The 12,819-nt window shown below is 33.1% G+C and overlaps 1 protein-coding gene across 4 annotated transcripts in view; it reads left to right on the top strand.

Moving 5' to 3' along the window:
• Positions 1 to 12,819, top strand: part of LOC145265513 (AN1-type zinc finger protein 4-like) — a 100,210-nt gene that overhangs the window by 5,161 nt on the left and 82,230 nt on the right. The window contains exon 1 of one of the 4 annotated variants that reach the window (XM_080121419.1): positions 7,440 to 7,930. The exons of the other annotated variants lie outside the window; for them this stretch is intronic. The gene's annotated coding sequence lies outside the window, so the exon portion shown is untranslated. Of the gene's footprint in view, positions 1 to 7,439; positions 7,931 to 12,819 lie in introns of those variants that run through there. 4 annotated transcript variants of the gene reach the window in all.

Below are 12,819 nucleotides of genomic sequence, written 5' to 3'. Positions count from 1 at the left end.
TATAATAATATATACGAAATCTGGACAAATTAAAATATCATATTTCAGTGTATTTTATGACCGGGCAAAGCCGCCCACCCCGCTAGTAATTATATAAACAATAGTCATTAATCCTTATCCTCATGTGGCTTTTAACCTTGATTAGTTATGACACAATAAATAATAAAAAAAAAATTCTACATATAAAGCTGAAAACAAAGAAAATAAAAATTCTACTTTGAAAATGATTTCAGCCTTGCCATTTTTTTTTACAAAGAATACAAATTTTACTGTCGAAATGAATAAATGCAAGAGTTTATTTTCATTCTTTACATGTAGTAGTAGTAGTAGTAGTAGTAGTGTATAGGTTAGACCTCTACACCACTATTTTTTAGCCAGTCTGAGAAATTGTCTTCAGATAGATGGGCTGTCACACAGCCTCCTTCCAGTTGGGTTACTGGATAGTGTAGGATGAGGTGATTCTGGGAGGCATCCTTGCACTTTGGGCAGATTGGGGAGTCCATTCGTCTCTACCTGTATTTGTTTACTACAGTCCTGCAGTGCCTTGTTCTGATCCTGTTTGCAGGGACCCACTGCTTCTTACTATTTGGAGCAAAACCTGGGAAGCACAAAATTGGGTCTTCAGTGACGTCCCTTCCTTTGAGAGTACTGTTTCTTCATTCCCTCCTTCCATGTCTCAACTGGGTCGAAATTTTTTATTTTTGTGCTGTAGAAGAGCTTTCAGGACTTGAATCTATAGGTATCTGGCGCATCTTTTAAAATTTGTTGGATTAGTAAGTCCCTGGTGTTTTCCTCGATTTTTTTAATCCATTTTTGAGTTGCCTCTTCCTTCCTTATGTGGGTGAAGAGGCAACTCGAAAAATGGATTGAACAGTTTATGTAGCTTATGTCTTCTTACTCCTATTTTTCTGTTGAGGGGTGGTGGCGAGAACCAAATGATATTCCACTTCCTGTTATACCTGTTTTAAGCTTGTTGGTTTCTAGGCTGGTATGAAATATTGTCAATGAAGTCACTTTTGTGGAGAGCTTCGTTATAATATGATGAATACTTAATAATGAGGTCAAAATCATAAATTTACAAAAGAGATATACGATATATGTTTAAAATGGAAGTTAACACACAAAGAATGTTCCAAAAGTAATGCTTCCTATTTTTTATTCCACCCGAATGGATCAGAGGGGATTGCAAATTGTACTGTTATGATCACTGAACCTATCTCGTGTCATGGACGTGTGTCAGAAGCAGAGATGCATCATTGAATTCTTCCACAAAGAAAAAAGTAAACCGATCAACATTCATCAGTGTCTGTTGAATGTTTACGGAGCCAATGCAGTTGATGTCAGCACAGTTAGGAGATGGGTTCATCGATTTCAGAGTAGCGACAGAGATGTGAGTGACAAAGCGTGCTCCGGACTTTTTTGATCGAGGCATCATTCAATGCTGGCAAAAATGCATTGAGAATGATGGTGATTATGTAAAAAAAAAAAAATCTAGAGCATAAAAAGTCGCCTGTTTTAGGAGGCCTTAATTTTGGAGCGACTCATGTAGATAGGAAAACAGGGTGTTTGTTAATATTTTTAGAGTCCTTGTAGAACATTAGCTGAAATATCAAAGAAGTCTGAGTCAGTAATTAAGGGCCGTATTCCTTTTCTCCACATTAAAAAACGACCCTGGTGTCTAACTCTGTCCCTTGAGGTGTCATTGTAAATAGGTACGTTTAATTAAAAGTTATTAATAAGCATGATAAATTTGAATTTCGACGTGCGTAGCAAAGTTGATGATGAAAAGAAAGGGAAGGTGAATGTATTCATTGAACCCAGATATGTTCATACGTTAGTCCGTGTTAGGCCATCGCATCCTTTGTTTAAGTGAACAAAAAAAAGAAAAAACAAAAACAAAAAAAAACCCCCAAAAACAGCGGGGTTGGAGAGAGAAAGAAAAAAATGGAGGCGGTGATTTTGAAGCCGCGACAACTCTGAGTCAATAATTAAGGGCCGTAATCTTTTTCTCCGTATTATAAAACGACTATGGTATCTAACTCTGTCCTGTGGGGAGTTATTGTAAAATAAATACGTTTAATTAAAAGTTATTAATAAGAGTGTTATAACAAGGGACCAGATCATAAATTTAAATAAAGAGAAGTACATATGATTGGCTTAAAACGCTTTTATTTGTTTCTATTAATTCAAACGAATGCATGAGCAGAAATCATTTTAAGCGTTTTCATTTTGGGCACCGAAATATAAACTTCATCACTCGCTACATGACTTTTTAAGTCATGTACTCAAATGTGAAAGACCGAGAGAAATGTTAGATGGCAATCACCCCCCCCCCACACACACATATGATTACTTTTTTCTCTCTTCTGTATAAAGTTAACGAGTTCTTATTCTTATGAAGAGTCAGGGCGGAAAATATTAAAACAATTGACATAGCAGATTGTTTCTGTGCTACGAAACAGGCGCTGTCAAGAACTGAACATTTTAACATGCTGAAAAAATATTCAGTAAGATGAGCAACATCTTGAAATGCGGACTGTTTGTCATTTCTTTCTATATCAAGCCCGGATCGAAACCTGACCGCCCAAATGACAGTCAAGGCTGCTTACCATTATGCTATAAGACTGCTGTTGTGCGGGCAGTGAATTAACGATGTTTTGACATCGTCCAGATGCGTGTATTCATGTATATTTATATGTGTGCATGTGGTGTTATTATACACACCTCAAAATGTGTGATTAGTCTCCCCCTTCCATTGTCAGACATTTCTGGAGGCACCCTTTTAGGGTTTCAATTTGAGAGGAAGATGTTGAAAGAGAGTTGGTTTTAGAAAAACATTTTTAATGAAAACTTTTCAATTCATATTCAAATGTGAAAGACTGAGAGAAATGTTAGATGCTAATAAAAAAATAACAAGTTCCAAAGCATAAATTCACAAAAGAGATATTTTATATATGATTAAAATGAAAATTTACATAGATAGGAAAACGTACAATGTTAATATTTTTAGAGTCCTTGTAGAGCAAGAGGGATTCATTAGCTGAGATTTCAAAGAAGTCTGAGTCAATAATTAGCAGTGTCGGATGTCGCCATTAAAAATGAGTGATAAAAATGTGAATTATTAGACTATCTTTAGAAGCTTATAATTACTTGAAAAATGTAATTTAAACCCTATTTTTTTCAATAAAAGGAGCAAAGACCAAATTTTAAAATAATAAAAGGTGTAATAGCAACATATGCAATATTTTTTTTAATCGGTTTTCTATAAAAAATATTTAAAGAAATTCAACGAATTTTAACTTACTCTGAATATAATAAATATATATAAATTCAAAAAAATCACTTACCTATAAAAAATACTAATCAATGGGTACTTCCATTCTTCATTTATGAGAATTTGTCCATATTTATATTTTATATTCCAAGTACTTTTTAAATAAAAGAATTTTTTAAGCAAGAATAAAAAAATACTGCCATTTTAAATTCTCATATCAGATGATCACAGAGCAGATTTGTCTCCCTTTCTTTGAGTTGACAAATACGGTGGCCTAAAACCGCCATAATTAATCTCCCCTTTCTATTTCTGACATGTGTTTACTGTCAACGAAAGTTAGTTCACCGTACTTTAAAAATGATCACATTCACTCATAAGTAAGTTTACTTTTATAAAAAAAACCCTCGACAAATTTTTGATTTTTTTTTATTCTCTTAAAGAAATACATTAGTTTTTGATTTTAAATATTTTATTTTTCTTTATGGAATGAATTTTTTTTTTAAATATCTAAAATAAAACAACATTGAATGAAATAGAAAAAATTGATGTAAGAGTCCAATATTTACTGAACAATATTATTAAAATATGAAGTTCCCCTTAAAAAAAAATAAATGTGGTTTTTTAAAAAAAGGTTTTAAACTTTTTATTTTACAGGTAAATTTGCATATAACTATTCCCTTTTTTGTTTAAATTAGATTATTTTATTTATTGATCTTTTATCTTCAATTTGTGATATATAAACCTTAGGTGAGAAAATTAATTATTTTCATTTTAATAGACATTTCAAAATGGGGGGGGGGGTGAATTAAAAAAAAAAACGTTTGTCTAGAATATTATATTCAGTTTATTGGAAAGAGCATAAAATTTTACATTAAACCTGCAAATATCGTAAAAATTGAACCAATAGAAAAATTTTTATAGATTTTTAAAATGAAAAAATTGAAAAAATATTTAACTCGTAAAATTCAATTCATTTCATTACGTGGAAAAAATGGCTGCATGAGTGCGTGCATGCACTTTGTAAACACTTTTCTTAAAAAAATAAAAAAATCATATTTCTATTATTTTTCAAAAAACTTTAATAGTTTATTTTGGAAGTATATTCCATAAAGAAAATAAACAACCCACTTTAAAAAGAGAAATTACGAGTTTTGTATATTTTATTCGCAGTTTTGTGTTAGGGGTGTCAAAATTTCCCCCCAAATTCTGACACACCTAGTCAATAATTAAGGGCCGTGTATTATCCATAGGTCTGAAAATCGTTATTAAAACTTCCCTACTGAATTATACAAATTACGTTTAATTAAAAGTTATTAATAAGAGTCAATGTTCGTTTGATACTATTGTAATAAGTTTGATAAGAAATATTAGGAAAATCTATATATTTTTATAATACCTTAGTACATGTGTCACACTTTCCAGATTATAAATTATTTGATCAGGAGATCCTATTTATTAAAAAGGAGGATGGAAGGTGATAACTAGGGCTATGACAACAGCATATTCTTTTCATTGTTTTGACTCTTGAGTGTGTATCCGTTGATATCTTATATGCTATATGTTATGTAGAGTGATATGGTTCTCGGTTGATTAACTCTGTCGGATATATACTCGAGAGTCAAAACAATGAAAAAAAATATGCTCTTGTCATAGCCCTAGTGATTACGAATATTCAGTTAATATATAGCTACACTCATTTAATGTTTAAAGTATGTTGTCACCTTCTAGCCGCCTTTTTAATGAATAGGATCTCCCGATCACGGAAGACAAAATATAAACAAAAAATTAAAAAAAAAATGATGTCACTCTTGGGTCGTATGTGAAACTAAAATATATCTTCTTGGTCTTCTGGCTAGGATCCAAGGGTAGTATCTGTTCTGTCTAAAGATGGTTTAATGATATTGTGGGGTTTCCGTTGGCGCTGGGCATCCATACAATGGAAATATGTGATAGATTTCTATAAGGACATTGGAGATAAGCCGTAATAACCAAATATATTTTGGCACTACATTAACCAGATTACTTAGATAAATACTCCACAGTTTTAACAAAAGAGCTATAATAATATGACGGGGGGTCTCCATTCACGCTGAATATCCACAGAATACCCAGCATCAATATATTACATATGAAAAAAAAAATCACTCTAAATAAAAATCCTCACTCTAATAAAAATTCTCACTCTAAATAATAAAAAAAAAAAATCGATGATAGGTGTTTTTTTTTTTTTTAAATTTCTTTAGGTCATCAGGAAGGATTATAATTTTCGGGTTTGTTTTATAATGCACATAGGTAGGAAAAAGTGGTCCAAAATTAAAAGAATATAGCCAATAAATGTTATCAAACGCAAGATATGTTACTTTTCTACTTATCTGGAAAAGTTGCTAGTGGTTTTACTCACTTTAAAACGTTTAATCAGTTTGAAAAACATATAGTGTCCAGCGTTTGGTGAGAACAAGAAAAATGGCGGCAAAATTAACACCTAAATATATAAAAGTTTTATAATGACTTAAAAATAAAAAAATATACAAAATACTGTTAGAAACCGATCCAATATATGTCACGATAACATATCCTACCTTCGATAATATTTATTTGTTAGATATTTGAATTTTTTACCACTTTTTCGTACCTCTGTGGATTTTAAAACAAACCCTAATTTTCATGTAGAAAAATTGCTGATGTAATTCTCTGCTTTTGTATGAATATTGATGTGAGCAATTTTTTTCCATTTTTTAATGTCTTGATTAAACTGTACAGGTACTGAATTTCTTTTAAATCTAAAAAAAAAAAATCCAAGAAAAACAAGCAATTATACGATTACACGATGTCCTAGTTCTCTCAGTGATTCCTATGCAAAGTGATTCCTATGCAAAGTGTACACTCTTTAACCCTCATCCTCGAGTGGCCTCTTGGCCTTGATAAGTGGTGATGCCTATGTAAAAGAAAAAAAAAATTATTCCTACGCAAAGTAACGCTAAAAGAGCAAATGACTTTCTTCCTGAAATGTGAGTCGGCATTTGTGTTAGTTATTGCTCAATATTATTACATATATTTATCAGTAAAACTTTTGTGAGAAATTCTGCAGAAACAAGCAGGCTCCTCATTGGTCGGTTTGTCTGCCCACGATTTTAGTTGAACCATGCAGATTGCTTGTTATTTACTAATTGCTGAGGATGTGCTTGGCACCAAATCTATCCTTTCAGATCACCAGATTCGATACAGACACGGGTTGGAATGGACGATCGAATTCTCATGCGAGGCTTGTAGCCTCAAATCACTGTCACATTTAATGCCCTAATGTGGGGGCGAAACGTTATTTGCAAACACCATTGCCCTTATGTTGGGCGAATTATTATATTATCAGACGCTGTTGTGCTTTGTGAATCAATTGACTTTCATCATTACAATATAATGTCTGACAGAGACGTAATCAAGGTCTACAGTTTGACCTGTTATTTGTCCATCACTCCATCATTTGGACAGTTATCTACAGTGGACTCCTCGAGGCTACCTGACTTGCAGTAACCATCTTGGAAGATATCACTCAACTCTTCAACTTGTGCAGCGTTCTTGGTCGGCGAATTTTGAACCCATCTTTTATCGAAGATGAACTATTACCCCTTTGGGGTGTTACCGGCCCATTATGGCAGATAGCTGAAAATTACGCATCTTTTGCAACTTGGATCTTTTTGCTTTAATAAAATGTACTTTGAAGTCTAAAAGGTGAGCTTGTTGTAATTCTGATTGGTTTTCTTTCATTTGTCAGGTGCAAAACCTATGTGTGAAAATTTCCGCATTTTTGCACGTCACTGCAACAGAAGAATTCCCATTTATTTGTGTCCTTACAACGGCAAAATCAGACACAAGATCGCTTTTTAATGCAGGGAAAATCCAGCCCCCTCCCCACCCAAATGGACACTCTGGATTGGAACAAAAATTAAAATTGCCTCAGTCTAGAAGGACTTCTTCACTGAACGAAAAGAGAATAGATTACGTGTAGCAGCACTGTAACCGATACTACATTTTGTACAATTTATTTATTTCCAATAAGATTTATAATATAAATAATTCTGTAAACAAATTAAGCACAAGGCCATTCTAAAGTGTAGGAAGGGGGGGGGGGTCTGTTGCCATCCTCCTTGTCACTTTACCAGAGTATTTGTCTATCATTTTTCTAGCTAGAATCCTCGATCATCATTTCAAAGGTCGTCCTACTTAAGATTACCAAATCAGTACTTTGCTCCTGGCTAAAATGTTCCTAGTTTCGAAAGAGGAGTTAATGCCTGGGATGGTGGCCAAACTATACGTTTCAATCCAATGATGGTCAGGCGCAGAGTGTCGGAATGTGCCCGTGTAATGTTCTGTGAACTCGGAACCTTAAGGAAAGCGATTTGATCGCATTTCCATTAGGGTGGGAGGAAGAGGGAGAAAACATGAACTAGCAAAAGAGTGGGAAGTAGAAGTGGGAGGCTACTGATGCGGATTAGTAAGAGTATGGGAATAAACCGGAGTGGGAGGAGCTGTGACGACAAAAGGGGAAACAGAGAGGGGGAGTGTGAAAGATTGAAACATAAAAAAAAGAAAACATGGAGAAGAATCAATGATGGTTTTACACTTGCTACAAGAAACAAACAAAATGGTTTCATTTAGAAGGTAAGTAACGTTTCACGAAGCTAGAATCAAGGATTTAAGGCCGAGAAAGATGTAGATTGATTTAATATTCATATAAAAAAGGTCCGTTTAGATATCTATTTACTTAAATAAGGAAAAAAAGAGGACGTTTTTTTTTTTTTTTTTTTTTAAATCTCCAAAACTATTTTATTTTATTGATGTTTTTTTTCTTCTTTTTTTTAAATTCCGTTTTAATTTTTTTTTATTTTTTATATTGGATTTGTTTCTATTAAAATGTATATAAGTAATTGTAGGTGTTTTATCATAAATGTTTTCTGTTTTTGCTTTGAAATTGATTTTAGGTGCATCAAAATCATTTTTGGAAAGACAATATTATGAATACAAAATCGAGCCACCGCCTTCTTATGACATATTTTTAATTTCGTTTTTTTTTTTTTCCAACAAAAATAAATATTAATAAAAAAAAAAAAATGAACATTTTGGACGAATTTATAAATATTTAATGCTTAAAAAATATATTCAAATAGTAAATATATTTTTAACATTAAATTTTTATCCTTTTTTTATGCATTTTTGTTTTGTTTATTTTTTCAATAAAAATCCTCTGGGACGCTAGTGTTTTGTTTATAATATATATATATATATATATATAATATATATTTCAACTTTTATTCATTATGTCTAATAATGACATAATAAATGTTGTAAATTCTAATTTATAAAATTTTAAGGTACTTATGCACTTATGTTACCGTGCTGAAATAATAACGTTATTTAAAAAGCCATTCTTAACATGGGGAGGGTGTCTTATAATTATTCAAGGCCCATCTCGCGTTCGTATAGAAAAAAAAAGGTACTAGTGCAGACTGCAGAGAGTGATCCGAACGTAAATAATAACGTTATTATTTAAAAAGCCATTCTTAACATGGGGAGGGTGTTTTGTACCTATTCTATACTTCAACCTTACAATTGAATAAAAAAACATGTCAAAAAACTTTAATTAAACTTGGAAATACGATTTAAAAAATAGCGCGGATGATCACTCTAGCACCAAAAAAAAAAAAAAAAATGGTATATTTTTACGACGTGCCCCAGCAAACACCCTCAACCACCCCCATGTTAAGAACGGCTTTCGGAATAAACACCCTCCTCCAACCTCCCATGCCGAGAACGGCTTTCGAGGTTGGGTGTTTATTTCGAAAGCCGTTCTTAACATGGGGAGGTTGGGGTGTTTATGATACGCTGGGGCACGTCGTAAAAATTTACCAAAAAAAAAAAAATATATATATTTTTCTTTTTTGTAGATTTCGGTGTGCTAAAAACGAATCTGCTGTTTCCGTCGCAGAAAAATAGTCTTCCTGATATGAAAAAATTACTTTTTCAAAGTGGGTGATCACTTTTCCATGCAAATTGTATTTAAAATTAGCACCCACTTTCTGGCCACCTAGTGACGGGGGCATTTTTTTTTTTGTTTGTTTATTGGCTAAAAGGTCTTTTTTTTTTTTTTTTTTAAATTTTTTTTAATTTCATCTTTCAATGAAGACGCGAGGAAATTGAAAAACATGTATCAGTGGTAACCATTTCTACTCCGCCTTATGATTATGGGTTTAAAAACATAATGTAGGCGGACCTGTACGACAGTGCCCACCCTCTAAAAATGCGTGTTTTTCACTTACAAAACAAAAAACAAACAAACACTTTTTTCGACGATTAGCATAGATTATAGATTTAATCATAATAGCAGAAAAAAATTTTGGGCGGACGTTGTCAATTTTCACTTTTTTTTTAATTTACTTTTTCCCTGTTAATATCATCGATTACAAACTTAAGTTTCAGATTATAAAAAAAAAAAAAAAAAAAATTCATAACTTTTTACGTGGGGGTTCAGTTTTCAATTATAATGTACTAAATTGAACACGAACTTTGTGACCACGATGAAAAAAATGACAACTGTCTCTGATGTGACCGGAAAGTAGGGGTTAGAACGGAGGGGTTAAAAAAAAAAAAAAAAAAAAAAAAATTTCTTTACCCCCCCCCCTCGCTCTCATGTATCTATGTATTCATCGTGGACACAAAGTTCGTGTTCAGTTTAGTACGTTATAATTGAAAGCTGAACCCCTCACGTTTTTTCAATTCAAAGAAATTTTTTTTTAGGATCTGAAACTTAAATCTGTAATCGATGATATTAACAGAAAAAAAAAAAGTGAAAATTGTGGAATTTAGAGGGAGGAATCACTCTTGACAACGCCCACCAAATTTTGAAAAAAAATTTGAATTTAATAATTTTTAAAAAGGGGTTCACTTTCTCGTTATAACCTTCTACTTCTTTGCTACCTGACTTACTGTCCATTTCTTTACCGAAGCGAAGCGTCACATGATTAGAACGTTCTAACGAGAAAGTGAACCCCTTTCTAAAAGTCATGAATTTTTTTTTTTCCAATTTTTTTCTGCTAATATGATACTTAAGTCTGTAATTTATGATAATAATTGGAAAAAAACTTTAAAAGAAAAAAGGGCTGTGTGTGAAAAACACGCATTTTTAGGAGGTGGGCACTTTCATATAGGTCCACCATAATTTATTGCCCTTAACAAAAAAATATGGTTATGTCCCTAAAATGCTATCCTGTTAGATAAAGGTTAAAAAATGATCAATTCATATGTAAAACTAATCCCCCACTCTAAATTTTAATGCAAGACACAGTTAATCAACTGAGAACCACTCTATATAAAAGCATATAAGATATCAACACTCGAGAGTCAAAACAATGAAAAGAATATGCTGTTGTCCTAGCTCTAGTCATTATCACTTAACCACATAATCTTCTTGATGGTGGTGGTTATGAACATGCTATCACTGCTCTCTGTTGTGTTGCTTGGGGAAGGTCCTAGGAGCTGCTGTCAACCTTTACATCTAGGCAAATTTCTTTTAGGTCTTTTCGGCCTGTGTTCACTCTGTCATCGTACATGGCAGCTAGCGATGGAACGATTCCAATATTTTTCCTGATTTCTGATAAAGGTACTGATTCTAATTCTTTATAAATCTCTGAATATTTGGTAACATTCAATGCTGCCGAACAAAGCTTATTTCCTTTAATAATTACAAAAATCTTTCTCGACCACTGATTGCCATGGCTGATGATACACTGCCTGAAAGTACTTTCCTCAAGCTCCTAAGGTTAAGCTTCACAGACAACATGAATTGAAACAAATACGTTGAGGCAATTGGCAAGGTTGCTGCGAGGAAAGTGGCCTCTCTCTCCCATGCTAAAAGGCTACTCGCACCTGTATCTCTACAAGGCCATGGTCCGCCCATGCATGGAGTATTGTTGTCACATTTGGGCTGGTGCATCTGCCACTAGTCTCTCGCTGCCAGACAGGGTTCAAAAAAGAGTTGCTAACTCAATAGGTCCTGAACTATCAATTAAATTTCAATCTCTCTCCCATCACTGAAATGTGGCATCCTTGTGCCTGTTTTACAAGTATTTCAATGGCAAGTCCTTTGATGAATTCTGAGTGCTAGTACCCCCTCAATGACAATACCGCCTGGACAAACCCAACAAGCAGCAAAATCCCACCCTTATACTGTAGAGATCTCCAAATGCCGTAAAGCTTCAAGGCTCTACATTGCGAGTGAAACAGTCGCATTTGCGAGTGATTTTGCAAAGTAGCGACTAGAAATAATGAAATGCTTATATTTTGGCAATTGTATTTCTTTCATTGACAATCTTCCAAAGCTCACTACTGAGTGAAACATCTTTTCAACTTTGTTCATTTTATTAAAAAAAAAAAGAAAGTTATTTAAACAATAAAAGTTTAATAGAACAATAGACTTCTTTTTTTTTTTTTTTTTTTTAAACGAAGGCTGTTTAAAAAAAACATCTGAAGAAATTAGAATTTTTATACCTTCAAGTATCAACATAAAATTTGTTGTATATTTAGAATTACATTTCTATACAGAAAAATTTTTGAGGTACACACTCGTCACAGAACGATAATGTCATATTCTAAAAATCATATGGGTTTGGCTTTCTATTTGGCTAGTAAACGAAAATATTTAGTTGTCAAAGGTTAACTAAAGATAAATTTGTCCGTAGAGCCCTGAGCTTTTTACTTAGATAGCTTCTTCCCTCAAACTGCTGCACTTTGAAATTCCCTCCTGAGTCCCTGATATGCAGAATTCAAGTGTAATGTGAACGGACCTCTAGCTGTACAACTCCATAAATAGTACCCCTGTAAATCTGGTCCCAAATAGTAGCTGTCTCATGACTAAGTGACCTTGAGCCTTGTTTTGGATGAAATGCCAAAAAAAAAAAAAAAAAAAATTAATAAGTATTATTTATTCTTGATTAGCATACAAACACATGTTAAATACGCAGATATGTTCTTGGGCATAAAAATACACTTGTGGGGGGGGGGGAGGTCATCTATAGATTTTAGTTTTAGTGTTAATTTAAAATCAAATGTTTATTTTGTCATTACTACCAGCAAAGGGAAATTTTGCTTTAAACAAAATCAAATTAAAAAGATAATTAAAAGAATCGTTTTTGGCACAAAAAAATAGGCACAATTTTTTTTTGATTTTGATAGCCCAAAAAGTTCTGATTTTGTTTCCGATTCTGAATAATCGTCCCAACACTAATGGCAGCAAGACATGGATTCCAAATGCTTCTGATTTGCAACGGTTTTGGTATAATAATCATGTCATCATCAGGTGGAAATAATTCCTTCAGCAGTACTTTATCAGAAGCTTAGTATTTGTGATTTTTTTTTTTTTTTAATTGCCATATGTGCTCAGTGTTTCTGGTGGTTTGGCCATGTACAGCATGCCACCTCCTGTATCAGCTCTATAACATTTACGAATACCTCAGATACGAGGGTGTGTACCTAGCTTTAATGCGTACAAAGTGACT

Source organism: Euprymna scolopes, chromosome 40, assembly GCF_053919585.1.
Source record: "Euprymna scolopes isolate OS-2025 chromosome 40, ASM5391958v1, whole genome shotgun sequence".
Lineage (NCBI taxonomy): Eukaryota > Metazoa > Mollusca > Cephalopoda > Sepiida > Sepiolidae > Euprymna > Euprymna scolopes.
This window is presented reverse-complemented; position numbering and strand designations above follow the sequence as displayed.